At 51.2% G+C, this 17,059-nt stretch overlaps 1 pseudogene; it reads left to right on the top strand.

Moving 5' to 3' along the window:
- Positions 1–7,939: 7,939 nt before the first annotated feature.
- On the top strand, positions 7,940–9,021 carry LOC103646916 (uncharacterized N-acetyltransferase p20-like; annotated as a pseudogene).
- Positions 9,022–17,059: the final 8,038 nt, after the last annotated feature.

Below are 17,059 nucleotides of genomic sequence, written 5' to 3'. Positions count from 1 at the left end.
ATCGGAGTCGTTGGTAGTTGGGTGTCGACCCATTCAGCCACGAAATCCGCCAACACTTGGGACTTGATGGCCTTCCGAGGGGCGAACGAGATCGTTTCGCCCATGATCTCCACTGCCCACTTTGCGATCCTGCCCGAGGCCTCTCGGCACTGGATGATCTCCCCCAGGGGGAAGGATGACACCACAGTTACCGGATGGGACTCGAAGTAGTGTCGTAGCTTCCGCCTCGTTAGGATCACAGCATACAGCAGCTTTTGAACTTGTGGGTAGCGGATCTTAGTCTCGGACAGCACTTCGCTGATGAAGTAGACCGGCCTCTGAACGGGCAATGTATGCCCTTCCTCCTGCCTTTCGACCACAATCGCGGCGCTAACCACCTGAGTGGTCGCGGCGACGTAGACCAAGAGGGTTTCTCCGTCCGCCGGCGGCACCAAGACTGGCGCCTTTGTAAGGAGTGCCTTCAGGTTGCCGAGGGCTTCCTCGGCCTCAGGGGTCCAAACGAAACACTCGGCCTTCCTTAAGAGGCGGTACAGAGGCAGACCTCTTTCGCCGAGGCGTGAGATGAAGCGGCTCAGGGCCGCGAGGCATCCCATGATCCTCTGTACCCCTTTTAAGTCCTTGATGGGTCCCATGCTGGTGATGGCCGCAATCTTCTCCGGGTTGGCCTCGATGCCTCGCTCAGAGACGATGAACCCTAGGAGCATGCCTCGGGGCACCCCGAAAACACACTTCTCAGGATTAAGCTTGACTCCTTTCGCCTTGAGACACCGGAATGTCACTTCAAGGTCGGAGAGGAGGTTGGGAGCCTTCCGTGTCTTGACCATGATGTCATCGACGTAGGCCTCGACTGTGCGACCGATGTGTTCGCCGAACACATGGTTCATGCACCGCTGGTACGTCGCGCCTGCATTCCTCAGGCCGAACGGCATGGTGACGTAGCAGTACATGCCGAACGGTGTGATGAAAGAAGTCGCGAGCTGGTCGGACTCTTTCATCCGGATCTGGTGATACCCCGAGTAGGCATCGAGGAAGGACAGGGTTTCGCACCCAGCAGTGGAATCCACGATTTGGTCGATGCGAGGCAGAGGGTAGGGAACCTTCGGACATGCTTTGTTGAGACCAGTGTAGTCTACACACATCCGCCATTTCCCCCCTTTCTTCCTCACAAGCACAGGGTTGGCAAGCCATTCGGGATGGAATACCTCTTTGATGAACCCTGCCGCCATTAGCTTGTGGATCTCTTCGCCAATCGCTCTGCGCTTCTCCTCGTCGAATCGGCGCAGAGGCTGCCTGACAGGTCGGGCTCCGGCCCGAATATCCAGCGAGTGCTCGGCGACATCCCTCGGTATGCCGGGCATGTCCGAGGGACTCCACGCAAAGACGTCGGCGTTTGCGCGGAGAAAGTCGACGAGCACTGCTTCCTATTTGGGGTCGAGCCCGGAACCGATCCGGATCTGCTTGGTGGTGTCGCCGCTGGGGTCGAGGGGGACGGCCTTGACCGTCTCCGCTGGCTCGAAGTTGCCGGCATGGCGCTTCACGTCTGGGACCTCCTTGGAGAGGTTCTCCAGGTCGGCGATGAGGGCCTTGGACTCGGCGAGGGCCTCGGCGTACTCCACGCACTCCACGTCGCATTCGAACGCGTGTTTGTACGTGGGGCCGACGGTGATGACCCCGTTGGGGCCCGGCATCTTGAGCTTCAGGTAGGTGTAGTTGGGGACGGCCATGAACTTCGCGTAGCATGGCCTCCCTAGCACGGCGTGGTAGGTTCCTCGGAACCCGACCACTTCGAACGTCAGGGTCTCCCTTCGGAAGTTGGAGGGTGTCCCGAAGCAGACTGGGAGGTCGAGTCGCCCGAGGGGCTGGACGCGCTTCCCAGGGATGATCCCGTGGAAGGGCGCAGCGCCTGCTCGGACGGAGGACGGATCGACGCGCAGAAGCTTGAGGGTCTCGGCGTAGATGATGTTGAGGCAGCTGCCCCCGTCCATCAGGACCTTGGTGAGCCTGACATCGCCGACAACGGGGTCGACGACGAGCGGGTATTTCCCCGGGCTCGGCACATGGTCGGGGTGGTCGGCCTGGTCGAAAGTGATGGGCTTGTCGGACCAGTCTAGGTAGACTGGCGCCGCCACCTTCACCGAGCAGACCTCCCGGCGCTCTTGCTTGCGGTGCCGAGCCAAGGTATTCGCCGCATGCCCTCCATAGATCATGAAGCAGTCGCGGACCTCGGGGAACCCCCCTGCTGGGTGTTCTTCGTTCTTGTCGTCGTCGTGGGCCCTGCCACCCTCGGCGGGTGGCCCGGCCCTGTGGAAATGACGCCGAAGCATAACGCACTCCTCGAGGGTGTGCTTGACGGGCCCCTGATGGTAGGGGCACGGCTCCTTGAGCATCTTGTCGAAGAGGTTTGCACCTCCGGGGGGCTTCCGAGGGTTCTTATACTCGGCGGCGGCGACAAGGTCCGCGTCTGCGGCGTCGCGTTTCGATTGCGACTTCTTCTTGCCTTTCTTCTTGGCGCCGCGCGGAGCAGACGCCTCGGGAGCTTCTTCCGACGGGCGGCCCTGGGGCTGCTTGTCCTTTCGGAAGATAGCCTCGACCGCCTCCTGCCCGGAGGCGAACTTGGTGGCGATGTCCATCAGCTCGCTCGCCCTGGTGGGGGTTTTGCGACCCAGCTTGCTCACCAGGTCGCGGCAAGTGGTGCCGGCGAGGAACGCGCCGATGACATCCGAGTCGGTGATGTTGGGCAGCTCGGTGCGCTGCTTCGAGAATCGCCGGATGTAGTCCCGGAGCGACTCCCCCGGCTGTTGCCGGCAGCTTCGAAGGTCCCAGGAGTTCCCGGGGCGCACGTATGTGCCCTGGAAATTGCCAGCGAAGGCTTGGACCAAGTCGTCCCAGTTGGAAATCTGCCCCGGAGGCAGGTGCTCCAACCAGGCGCGAGCAGTGTCGGAGAGGAATAGGGGAGGTTGCGGATGACGAGGTTGTCGTCGTCCGTTCCGCCCAGTTGGCAGGCAAGGCGGTAGTCCGCGAGCCACAGTTCCGGTCTCGTTTCCCCCGAGTACTTTGTGATAGTAGTCGGGGGTCGGAACCGGGTCGGGAATGGCGCCCGTCGGATGGCCCGACTGAAGGCCTGCGGACCGGGTGGTTCGGGCGAAGGACTCCGATCCTCCCCGCTGTCGTAGCGCCCCCCACGCCTGGGGTGGTAGCCTCGGCGCACCCTTTCGTCGAGGTGAGCCCGACGGTCGCGTCGATGGTGTTCGTTGCCGAGGTGGCCCGGGGCCGCAGGCGCGGTGTTGCGCGTGCGCCCGGTGTAGACCGAGGCCTCCCGCATGAATCGGGAAGTCGCGGCATGAGGTTCCGAGGGATATCCTTGCCTCCGGGATGCAGTGCTCTCGGCCCGCCGGGCCGCAGCGCCTTCCAGGAGATTCTTGAGTTCTCCCTGGATTCGCCGCCCCTCGGTGGTTGACGGCTCCGGCATCGCGCGGATGAGCATCGCTGCGGTCGCCAGGTTCTGACCGACCCCGCTGGATGCGGGCGGCGGCCTGATCCTGACGTCGTTGGCGACGCGGTGCTGGAGACCTTGGGGCAGATGACGTATTTCTCCGGCCAGGGGTTGGCCCACCCATGCCTGCCTGGCGTCCCGACGGATCGGCTCAAGCGCCCCTGTTCCCTCGTTGAGCCTGGCCAGCGCCTCGCGGACTTGCTCGAGTTGTGGGTCGTAACCCCCCGCCGGAGCGGGGACCACAGCTAGCTCCTGTGGGATGTCGGCGCGAGGCACCGGCCTAGGGAGGTCACCATCCTCCAGCATGCCAAGATGGTTGCCTTCGGTGGGATCCCCTAGCTCGATGTGGAAACATTCGCGGCTTGGGCCGCAGCTCTCGTCACCGAGGCTGCGGCTTCCGTCGGAACGGTCGGATAGACAGTAGTCACATGCGGTCATGAAGTTCCGCATGGCACTGGGGTTGCCATGTCCGGAGAAATCCCAACCGATGCTGGGATCGTCATCTTCCTCGGACCCGGAGGGCCCGTAGGTCGAGACGTCCGTCAGTCGGTCCCAAGGCGACCGCATACAGAACCTCAGTGGGGTTGCACTCGCCTCAATGAGAGCGCCCGCCAAAACGAGGTCGTTTGGCGGGTTGAGGCCGAGTCGAAATGACGCAAGATGGGAGTTAGTCGTTACCTTTTGGTCGACATGGAGCGACGTAGTCACATCGGGGACTGGTTGCGCCGTCATCTCTGGTTCGAGGGCGACGTCCTGCAGGCTTTCCGCGAGCGCGCCGGCGTCGTCTTCTTGCTCGGGGTCAGTGTGCCGCGGGGGGACGGCGCTTGCCTCCGTCTCGAACGCGAGGTCGACGTCCGGCGTGCCTTCCGTCGGGGCGTCGGGGGCGTCGATTCGCTCGACGGCCGGCGAAGCGTGGCCTCCCGTCTGGCCTTGACGGCCCCGCCTCCTCCTCCGTTGGCGGGGGAGAGAACGGAGCGAGCCCAAATGTTGCTCTTCCACCACGCGGGGTAGACGTCGTCGATTCCGCCGCCGGCGGGCGGGTTGTCGGCCGCCATTGTCGTAGTCGCGCGGCGGTGGAAGAAGTGTCATGTCGTAGCTGCCGTCGAAGGACATGAACTCAAGAGTCCCGAAACGAAGCACCGTCCCGGGCCGGAGAGGTTGCTGGAGACTGCCCATCTGGAGCTTGACGGGGAGCTGTTCGTCAGCATGCAGCAGGCCCCTACCTAGCGCGCCAACTGTCGGCGTTTCGAGACAGGGGGGTCCCTAAGCCGACGAGTGAGTGTGCTGCGTGCCCCAGCCCAGATGGGTCGAGCGCGTGGGCGAGCGCGGAGGGGGGAGAGGCGAGGCGGCCGGAGCCGAGCGTGAGAGAGGTGGAAGTCCCGCGGCCTTCGTGTTCGTCCCGCGCCCAGGTCAGGTGCGCTTGCAGTAGGGGGGTTACAAGCGTCCACGCGGGTGAGGGAAGCGAGCGGCCCCAAGAGAGCACCTGTCCCGTCCTCGGTCCCGCGCGGCCAACCTTCTCTGAGAAGGCCCTGGTCCTTCCTTTTATAGTCGTAAGGAGAGGATCCAGGTGTACAATGGGGATGTAGCAGAGTGCTACGTGTCTAGCGGAGGGAGAGCTAGCGCCCTAGGTACATGCCGATGTGGCAGCCGGAGAGATCTGGGCACCCTGCTGGCGTGATGTCGTGGCTGTTGGAGGTGCGGCGGAGCCTGATGGAGGGACAGCTGTTGGAGCGGTCGAGTCCCTGCTGACGTTGTCCTGCTTCCGTAAGAGAGCTAGGGGCCGCCGTCGTCATAGAGCTTGTGGAGCGCCATCATTGCCTCTCTGGCGGAGCTGGCCGGATGAGACGCCGGTCTTGTTCTCCGTGACCCGAGTCGATTCGGGGTGGGATGATGATGGCGCCTCCTGTTGACGTGGCGGTCTGTGCCCTAGGCAGGGCGACGTGGGGTTTCCTCCGAAGCCGAGGTTGAGTCTGCCTTCTGTTGCCGTGGCCGAGCCCGAGCCAAGGGGTCGGTCGAGGCGGAAGTCGTTCGGCCGAGGCCAGGGCGGAGTCCGAGCCCTGGGGTCGGGCGAGGCGGAGTTTCGTCGTCTTCCGGGTCTTAGCCCGAGTCCGAGCCCTGGGGTCGGGCGGAGCGGAGTTCGCCGTCTTCCGGGTCTTAGCCCGAGTCCGAGCCCTGGGGTCGGGCGGAGCGGAGTTCGCCGTCTTCCGGGTCTTAGCCCGAGTCCGAGCCCTGGGGTCGGGCGGAGCGGAGTTCGCCGTCTTCCGGGTCTTAGCCCGAGTCCGAGCCCTGGGGTCGGGCGGAGCGGAGTTCGCCGTCTTCCGGGTCTTAGCCCGAGTCCGAGCCCTGGGGTCGGGCGGAGCGGAGTTCGCCGTCTTCCGGGTCCTAGCCCGAGTCCGAGCCCTGGGGTCGGGCGGAGCGGAGTTCGCCGTCTTCCGGGTCTTAGCCCGAGTCCGAGCCCTGGGGTCGGGCGGAGCGGAGTTCGCCGTGGCGCCTTTGGCGAGGCCTGACTGCCTGTCAGACTTACTCTGTCGAGTGGCGCTGCAGTCGGAGTGGCGCAGGCGGCGCTGTCCTTCTGTCAGACTGGCCAGTGGAGCGGTGGAGTGACGGCGGTCACCTCGGCTCTGCCGGAGGCGCGTGTCAGGATAGAGGTGTCAGGCCTCCTGTGCGTTAAATGCCCCTGCAATTTGGTCAGTCGGTGGGTGATTTAGTCAAGGTTGCTTCTGAGCGAAGCCAAGGCCTTGGGCGAGCCGGTGATGTGTCCGCCATAAAAAGGGGGCCTCGGGCGAGACGGAAGTCTCTCGAGGTCGGCTGCCTTCGGCCGAGGCTAGGCTCGGGTGAAGCGTGATCGAGTCACTCGTGTGGACTGATCCCTGACTTAATCATGCCCATCAGGCCTTTGCAGCTTTATGCTGATGGGGGTTACCAGCTGAGAATTAGGCGTCTTGAGGGTACCCCTAATTATGGTCCCCGACAGGATCGTAGGTAGTCGTGGAGTTAGTACGAATGAAGCGCTTGCCATTTTCTTGTGGGCATGCGGGGGTCCACAATCATTTATACAGATAAGGAATAAGTTTGGTCACTCATTGGAAACTATCAGCCGCAAATTTAGTGAAGTCCTTAACATAGTATATAGGATGTCACATGACGTGTTAAGCCTCAGGAAGGACATTTCACTGAGATTCACCCTAGATTGCGAGAGGCTAGATTCTGGCCACACTTCAAGGACTGCATAGGAGCCATAGATGGAAGCCACTTCCCCGTGTCTGTCCCGTCCATGGAGCAACCAAAATATATTGGTCATCACGGTTACGCATCGCAGAATGTCATGGCCATTTGTGACTTTGATATGAGGTACACATTTGTCGTCACAAGTTGGTCTGGTTCAGTGCATGATACTAGAGTCCCATAGGATACTCTAATCACGTACGGGGATAGGTTCCCGCATCCCCCCAAAGGTATAACTACATTCTACTTTTGTAGTATATGCAGTTAATGTGTTTTATATGTACTTAAGTACACATCCTTGTTGTTGCAGGTAAATACTATCTTGTAGATTCTGGGTATCCAAACAGGAAGGGATACCTTACACCTTATAAGGGTCAAAAGTACCACATTTCTGAATGGTAACATGGGAGGCAACTAGTTGGTGCAAAAGAAGTTTTCAACTTTGCACACTCATTCCTGCGGAATGTTATAGAGCGATCATTTGGGGTGCTCAAAATGAAGTGGAGAATCCTTCTCAATCTACCATCATTTTCACTTAGGAAACAATGTAAGATAATTATTGCATGCATGGTATTGCATAACTTCATTCGAGATAGTGCTATACACGATCGAGACTTTGACCAATATGTACCTAGTACGAGCCATGTTCATGATGTACCTGTAGGTGAGAGTAGTACTAGCACATCTGATGAGTTAGACATGAGTGCATTTAGAGATGCAATTGCTAATGCGTTAGTGTCGTAGGTTATTAAGTGAACCTATCGATAATTATGTTGTAATGGACTCTACTTATTTTAATATAATGGTGTGTTGCCTGTGTGTATTTATCTATTTCCTTTTTTGAATCAGAATCTACAATCTCATAATCTGTGTATCCAAACACCTAGATTCTAACCACCAGCTTCTCTCCACAACAGTCCAACCAAACAACCAGATTCTAACGAACAGCTTTTCCCCACAGCCAACTTTTTTCCATAGCCAGCTTTTCAGAAAAGCTATTCAGAAAAAAGACGAACCAAACAGGCTCTCGATCTACTATATTCTAGGAACCGCCTCTGGAATACCTCTATGTGGCAGTCTAGTTGTGATATTTGATAACCAAATAAACAAAAGTCAAAAATTAAAATTGTCGTTTAGAACTCGTCACGATGCGATCACGTATCGTAACAAGTCACATGATAAATAACGTGAAACACGAGCGAGCGCGCGCATGTGGCAACATTCATAGCCTTTTATTTCTCTCATGTGAAGAGTAAGGAACACTCCCACATATAAGTTGGTTCTGTTCTATTTAGATAGGCGATATGAGACTAAAATTCTGTGCCATCTCTACACACCACCTTGACTTACTTATTGAATTAGGTCACACACTAGTGGGCCTAATTTCAACATACACTACACCTACATCCTTTACTCCTTTGTTTGTGGCTATGACCCATACCAAGACCGGCTACATATACACGATACAGCTCGAGCCGGAGTCGTTGAGGCCGGTGGCAGCGAGAGCATGCAGGTCCAGGTCCAGGTCCAGCAGAGAGGATCCCCTGCCCCCACGGCGGAACTAGAGGTCTCCCTCCGCGAGTTCGCCCTGTCGGACGCGGACACGAGGGCGTTCATGTCGTGGGCGTCCGACCCTCGCGTGGTCCGCTTCCAGCGCTGCGATGCCTACGAGCACGTGGACTAGGCCCGCCGCTACATCACCGACCACGTCCTGCCGCACCCGTGGTACCACGCCATCTGCGCCGGCGCGGGCGCGCCCCTCCCCGTGGTGGGTTCCATCTCCGTGAAGGCTGGGCCCGCCGAGGACGGGGGGCCGTTCAGGGCGTCCGTGGGGTACCGCCTGGCGCGCGCGCACTGGGGGCGGGGCATGGCAACGCGCGCGGTGCGAGCGGAGGCCGCGGCCATGTTCGCGGCGCGGCCCTGGCTGCTGCGGCTGGAGGCTGTGGCGGACGTGGACAACCCGGCGTCGCAGCGCGTGCTGGAGAAGGCCGGGTTCGCCAGGGAGGGCGTGCTGCGGAAGTACGTCCTGCTCAAGGGCCGGCCCAGGGACATGGTCATGTTCAGCATCGTCGTCGAGACGGAGCAGGACAAACCGGATGGGCCGTAGATCGCCGCAATGCTATGGGCTCCTGGCCTTTCGCTGCTGCGCATACGACATACGTCACGTATGAAGTGTAACGTTCCAGGCAGTCATGTATACTGTATGTATGATGATAGTATACCACCGTGTATATGTGATAATCTGGAAAGGAAATAGGAAAATGAATAACCGTCCCACCATGGGAATTGGAAAGTCAAAAGAAGAGCAGGATAAAGATACTTGTGAAGGAAGAACCAAACCGTCTACGGGGCAAAGCGTGGATACCAACACTTGTAGTAATAAACAAAGCCATGCCACGACAAATCGCAATCAGCTAGCATCGGTCAACCATACTCCGATTACAGAAAACACTGATGATTAGGGGGTTGTTGACATGTTAGTTTACTTGTGGGGTGGGGTCTTACAATGTGTTGTTCGATTTGATTAAAGACAGTTGTTGGGTGCAGCTGCAATTAATAGAGACAAAACACTTTATAAGTAGTTGAAGTATACAAATCTGATTCTGATGGATTACCAAGCACAGAATGTGATGATGGGCAAATAAAAACGCGGCAAAGGAGCTAAGGTTTTTTCTTCTTCTTCCCTTTCAGTTTACTTTAGAATCACAAGACCTTGACGCGTCACTAAATACAAAGTTGAGACTTGACAACCATATCTGTGTGTGCCTTCGCTCATCCGCCCCTGGAACAGAATGCTCTGAACGAGCGAGTGACGACGCATCGAAGCAGAAGAGAGGAGCATCGTAACTCGGAACTAACTAACTGGGAAAGTTGCATGAGCAACAAGCCCAGCTCATCCATCTTCTTCAACCTCTTACAGAAGTGCAAAAAAGACTTGATCATTCCCCCCTCCTCCATGACCAAAAACTGCATGCGATCTCGCAAATAAAGGTTATTCTTCGGGGACGATCATCGTCGTTGCCTTCTCCTCCCACCTAACACCCCTCCTCCTCCTCCTCTGCCTTTATCACCTAGCACAAACCGTCCCCTGCTCACTACCGGAATCGCGTTCTTTGCCGAGTGTCTAAGACAATCGGCAAAGGCAATTTTACACTCGGCAAAGCCTTTGTCGAGTGTAACACTCGGCAAAGAACACTCGGCAAATATTTCATCGGCAAATGGTTCTTTGTCGAGTACTTTTTTCGAACACTCGGCAAATACTTTGCCGAGTGTCAAAAAGCACTCGGCAAATTAAGAATCGGATTTTTTTAAAAAAACAGTAAAACATTTTTTTAAATTCTAGGACCACTCTCCAACAACCTACACCTTTATTACCTTACCCGTTGCTCTATTATTTTCACTATTATTTTGAATCAAACTTATATGTTTTGTAAATATTAAGATTCGAACTCGCAACATCTCTCTCGCGCATAACCTTCTATACCACTACACTACTACACCAATTATGTCTATATTACGTTTTCATTCCCCATGTACTATAACAAATCGAGAGTAATTTGATTATTTAAGGCACTAAATAAGTTCATTTGAAAATGTGACCAACTATAAAGTTACACAACTTTTTGAGATCTACAAGTTTTATTTTAATAGTTTCTACATCTGAGACCGTTTACAAAATTTGAATTTTAAATTTGAAAACGTCACACGAATTTTTCAATGATAAGATGATTTCAAATCAAAAAAATTGTCAACTACAAAGTCTCATTACATTTCAAGACCTACAACTTTTATTTTGGTGGTTTTTCCATCCGAGACAGTTTGAAAAATTCAAATTTCAAAATTCAAACATAGTTTTGCATAACAAGATGATTTCAAACCAAAACATTGTCAATTACAAAGTTTCATAACTCTTCAATACCCACAACTTTCATGTTGGTGGTTTTTTCTTTCGAAGTAGCTTTCAAAATTCAAATTTTTAAATTTTTAAATTTTTAAATTCAGACGTAGTTTTCGTTGACAATATGACTTCAAATGAAAAAGTTGTCAACTATAAACTTCTATAACTTCTCAAGATCTACAAAGTTTATTTTGGTTGTTTGGTCAATTGTTTATCTCACATGATGGTTCTAACAATATGCACAAATTCTATACGTCTCTCTCGTACTTTCATAAACTACGAGAGAGATATAGGTTTCATGAACAAATTTATTTTTATTTTATCATATGAAGAAATGTTCAATATATAAATTGTACATCATGATGAGTTATACAAATTTGTAGTTGAAATTTTTTTCATTTGAATTAATTTACTACTTTAAAATGCGATTTTTAAATTGTCTTTACCTAGTGTTGGAGAAAAAACACTCGGCAAAGAGCTCTTTGCCGAGTGTTGTATTTGTGACACTCGGCAAAGAGCCCTTTGCCGAGTGTCAAAAATAAAACACTCGGCAAAGAGCCTCTTCGCCGAGTGTTTTCTTTTACCGATGGTTTTTTGCGTGGCACTCGGCAAAGAGCTTCTTTGCCGAGTGCCCGAAATAAAACACTCGGCAAAGAATATGGCACTCGGCAAAGAGCCAAATTCTGGTAGTGGTTGCTTCGTCGAAGACCATCTCCTGGTCTTGGTACCCGCACTCGATGCTGCAGAACGCTTTACCACCTCTGGAGAAAAGAGACAGAGGAGATTAAAACATAAAAAAGGAACGATTATATCATATCATAATAGAACAAGGATGACCTAACCGATGGATTATAAAACACGTTCAGCTTTTCGAAAAAAGCGATGCTCACACAACGTCTTCGGGAGGAAAAAAAGAAACGATTATCTCAAAGATGTTTTTGGGAGCACATCTCGAAGCTAGCGTTCTTTAGCGCTCCCATGGATCACAATCACACGCACGCACACAACAATCAAGGGAAGAAGACGATAACAAGACAAGGCGGGAGTCCCTCTCGTCGTCCAATGATCCTATCCAACCAAGCTCTTGGTATATCTTTTTTTTTCTTTGGTGCCAAGAGCGTCCTTTTTTTTCTTATAAGCTGCTCCTGCCTCCTGCTCATGGTTAGGACAGAGTTGGGAGCACCAAGAAAAACCAAGACTTGAGACGTGGACCTCGTTTAGCAGCATCAAATGAGTGCAGGTGCAGAGCCATAGGATAATGGAACTCCTCTGCGTGGTTTCCGACGTGAAAGCGAGATGTAATAACAATCTTGAATTCTAAAACCTTATAAGCAGCATACTCGAATCAAACATAAATACGTACAAAAGGGACATCTTGATGCACGATGGTTCGGGATGCTGTATTTTCAATACACAGCTTGCTCAGTAAAGGAGCAATTTTTCCACTTCGAAAGCGACAGGCAACACAATCTCAGATGAGCAGGCAAGTTGTTTTCGGTGAGCTAGCGGTGTCTAGTATTATTTTTTTAAAAAGGTGTCAAACTGCCAGTGAAGATTGGTCAGATTAAAGGTGGTATAATCTTCATAAAGTCCACAAAGTACCGTATGATCCACACCCCAATCAGAAAGTCATAAGCGACTCCTACATTAGAACTACTCACCAGTCCACAAAAGAAATTGCTGTTAAGGTACATCAAAAGAAATCAACCATGCTATTGCTAGCCTAAATTCACTTTGATAGGGCATCGAACCTATGAATTCCCGTATATATCTGAAATTTTGGTGTATTCTCTTATCATCTAAGCCGGGTTTATGACACTAGTACAGAGAAGCTCTTGTAGTGACGGTCATAAACCTATTTACAGCGGTGTTTTTCGTAACCGCCAGTGCTAGGGGCCAGTAGAAATCATCATTTTTACAGACGGGTAACTGAAGACCGCCAGTGAAAATCGATTTTCACTGGTGGTCGGCGTAATAAAACTGCCAGTGCAAGTCGTTTCCAGGAAACATAAAACAGATTTTAAAAATAGCAAAAAAATTATTTTTATTAGGGGAGGCCTCGGCCCACCCATCCCACATGTCTGTCTCCGTCAAAGTCGCAAGTCAGGCTTTTTTCGAGCACTACGTGGTTGCTAGAAATTGAACCCATCCCACATGTCTGTCTCCGTCAAAGTCGCAAGTCAGGCTTTTTTCGAGCACTACGTGGTTGCTAGAAATTGAACCTCTAACCTCACCTTCACGCGTACCCTCCTCTACCACTCCGCCTATGGCATGCTTTGTGTCTAGTTTGTAGTTTTGTTGCCCACATATTACAACCAAAAGTGTAAATTACTTGTTTGAGACCGTAAACGAATTCAAATAAAAATGTTGTCAACTACAAAGTTGAATAATTTTTGAAGTTCTACAACTTTCATTTTGACACTTTTTTCATCCGAGGTCGTTTGCAAAATTTGAATTTTAAATTTGACAAATTTAGATACAATTTTTGAGAGCCGAAAAGATTTCAAATAAAAAAGTTATCAACTACAAAGTTTTATAACTTTCAGACATCTACAACTTTTATTTTGGTGGTTTCATCATACGAGGTCGTTTGAAAAACTCGAAAAATTAAGGATAAAAATGATTTCTAGTGGCGGTTCCTTAAGAAAACCGCCACTAGAAATCGTATTTTTACAGTCGGTTCCTTAAGAAAACCGCCAATAGAAATCATGGATTTCTACTGGCGGTTTTCATAAGGAACTGCCTCTAGAAATACGATTTTTAATGGCAGTTTTCTTAAGAAACCACCACTAAAAATAGCACAGGCGGTTGATAACCGAATCCGCCTGTAAAAATGTATCGCACCACAGGCTTTGAGCCTTTTTCTACTAGTGTGAGCTCGGCGTTATTTTTACATCCCTGCATCAGTAATGAGAAAAATTGTACACTGTGAGGGCATTATTGGATGCTGTCAATTTTAGTATAGGAAGCGTTCTGCTACATCCTTTTAAAGTCTTATTATGGGTTTTCTAAATTGGTGCACTGGTGACACATACATACACCTCGTGTCTAAACGTGTTTATTTTGCTTTTGTTGCTGTGTGGTTCAGATCTAGCAGATCATGCATGTTGTCAAAGAATTTTTTTTACATTTTTGCCATTTTACAAAGAAATTTCTCATTTAAACCCCTGGAGAAACTAATTCCAGATTTGGGCCCTTTTCTCGGCGCCGTGACCCATGGCGCCGAGGTGCCTGCTCCGCTGGCGTGGACGAGTCGAGGTGGCAACTTACGTGACACCTAGCTTGGCGCCACAGATCTTGGCGCCGAGATAGGATGTGGCACTACGATCGAGAAGAGAGAACAACGATACAAAGCTAGGCGATGACCCATGGTGCCAAGGTGCCTGCTCCACTGGCGTGGACGGGTCAAGGTGGCAACCGACGTGACACCTAGCTCGGTGCCACAGATCTTGGTGCCAAGCTAGGATGTGGAACTACGACCGAGAAGAGAGAACAACGATACAAAGCTAGCTACGCATAGAAGTCGTTGCTGTCGCGGTTGAAGAAAATGGCAGGGCTCCATCCCATCGAGATCGAGCTGGAGCTGGGCACGACCATGCATGTGTGGGAACCCAAGCACCATGTCGGCAAGAAGTGCACTTATAACAATTAAATATCCAATGAGTCATAGGTCTAGACAATTCCTTTCGTTCTAGTGGCTGACACTTCATCGCTTGCATATCAGGCACACCATCGCTTGTGTTGGGGGCCTTCCTCTTCCGAAAGTCCTAAAAAAGTAACTGACCATATGTTTTCAGTATGACATAGATTATTACAGGAGGCTTCGGCTTCGAGAGGAAGATCTTCTCTCATGGCAAAGACATGCACAATGTAAAAGATGCAGTCCGAAGGTGATAAGAATGAACGCCAAAGCTATGGCCAAAGAGCTTCGACTTAGTATGGTGACGAAGACCAAGGATGATGATGACCAAAAGGGGAAAAAGACTACTTAGTTCTTAATAATTCGTGTAATGATTATAAGTGAATGTTAGGGACATGAATGTAATTTTATCCAGGCTGCGTCCTGTGCCTATAAATAGATGAACAGTAACACCGTACTGTTCACGCTAGATTGTAATCACTCTCGCGTCTTCACCTTCTAGCAAGCCGAAGGTATCAATGTAATATGAATGTTATTGATATTCATACATGTTTATGGATTACAAATTTGAATGAATTAATGATATGCAATTACTATCCTTATTCCTTTATATTCTTTAGTGTTCTTGTTTATACATTGAAATAACGAAGGTATGTTCTTCATGACCTTCGTCTAAAGATCATTATGTCCGAAAGGAGATAATGCTTTGGAGGACGAAGGTCCTTAATCTTTAACAATTGTGTTGCCTTGTTCTTGATTCACAGCATTTGAGAACAAGTGACTAACATTAGCGCCCACCTCCAGTGAACTCACTTCCACAACCTTCGTCAGGCATTCACCTTCGACAAGCCACCGAAGAGGGCAACGGTGCCAGGGGCTGCTCTGTAGCCTCTGGACACAAATTAGGACGCACTCTCCCTGCGAGAGGCTAGGAGCCAAAAGAGAAAGGCCACCAGCCTGACTCTTTAGGAGGAGCAGCTTGACCAGGAGATTAGGGATCTAGAGGAAATCCATCAGCAAGTACAAAGGAAAAAGGAGAAAATGCTCTAGCTGGTTTATCTTCAAAAGAAGATTGATGAAGCAGCTGAGGAGATGCGTCATCTTACTCAAGATGACCAGGACCGAAGGCCTCAGCGCAGGGAGCTTCGTCAGGAATGCCCATTCAACGAAGACGAATGGTATGACGACTTTCATCATGGTAACTTTACTTTCGATGATACTTCTCCTCTGGCAGCAGAATTGCAGGATACCCCATGGCCACAATCCTACGAGCCACCTCAGTTGCCCATGTATGATGGGCATTCGGATCCAAAGCAATTTCTGATGAGCTACGAGGAAACAATATCCTCATATGGGGGCAACGCTGCTGTCATAGCAAAGTCCTTCGTCATGGCAGTCAAAAGCGTGGCCCAGACATGGTATTCCTCCCTTCGTCCAGGAACAATCACATCATGGCAGAAGCTGAAGGACATGCTAGTCACCAGTTTCCAAGGTTTTTAGACGAAGCCAGTCACTGCTCAGGCCTTATTTCAATGCACGCAAGACCATGAGGAATACCTGCAGGCATATGTCCGAAGGTTCCTGCGTTTGAGAGCTCAAGCACCTACAGTGCCTAATGAAATTGTTATTGAGGCTATGATCAAGGGGCTTTGGCCAGGACCTACAACCTAATATTTTGCAAGGAAGCCACCCCAGACTTTGGGAAAACTCCTTCAGAAGATGGATGAGTACATCCGGGCTGATAATGATTTCCGCCAAAGAAGGGAGGAAGCATACAGGTTTTCTAAAATGACTAGGGGCTTCGGAGGAAGACTTCATCCCAGGCATGTCAGGTCAATCCATAATTCCAATGCCAACGATGAAAGGGCCAACAATTCTCAGAGCAGTCATCGTAGCTCACAGTCTTCGGGCATGCAGCAAACTTCTTACAGACCACCAGCTCTGAGATGTAGAGGAGGAAGAAGCTTCAGTGGAGGAAGGTTCGGTAATCAACCCAGGAAGTTGTTCTGCCTTTTATGTGGTGAGGACAAGGGGCACATAACGAGGACGTGCCAGGTCACAATCCAAAAGAAAAAGGAAATTGCTGAGGCGGAGGCACGACAGAATCAACCGAAGCAGGTACTCCATACTACTTCGTGCTACTCTCCATACATCCCAGAATACGTGGGCAACCAACATCCCACGACCTCTGTTGCTTTGGCGAGTCATTCCCAAGCTTTCTGGGCTCAGTTGCTAGCACTACCACCATTAGCGCTTACTTTGGTTCACAGTCAGCAGCCAGAAGGGCATCATCACACTCGGCAGCGGTGTGATCTTCGGGAGGAGTCTGAAGCTCGCACAGTTAACATCATTGTGCCCGAGTCGAAGCACATCTATTGAAGGGGTTACAACGGCTCAATCAAAGATCGTCTTGATCTAATGTATCTTTAATCTTTTTGTCTTTGTGTTTTCTTGTAAGAAAAACACTCCAAGAAGGTTTAACCTTCATCTTGATGTAATAAGCCTGCGATTATACCATCGAGTGTAACAAGAATACATCACGAAACTCCAAAGTCGTTCCTAAGGGAACGTAGACTAAGTTCCAAAGCTCCAAAGTCATTCCTAAGTGAACATAGAGTAAGTTCCGAAGCTCTAAAGTCATTCCTAAGGGAATGCAGAGCTAGAATACCACCTAAATTAAAGGTGAGGAAGCTCCAAAGTCGTTCCTAAGGGGATGCAGAGCTTAAATCCCACCTAAATCAAAGGTGAAGAAGCTCCAAAGTCGTTCCTAAGGGATGCAAAGCTTAGCTCCAAAGTCGTTCCT

The sequence above is a fragment of the Zea mays genome, chromosome 2 (assembly GCF_902167145.1).
Source record: "Zea mays cultivar B73 chromosome 2, Zm-B73-REFERENCE-NAM-5.0, whole genome shotgun sequence".
Lineage (NCBI taxonomy): Eukaryota > Viridiplantae > Streptophyta > Magnoliopsida > Poales > Poaceae > Zea > Zea mays.
Note: the sequence above shows the minus strand (reverse complement) of the source record. Positions and strands in the feature narration are given on the sequence as shown.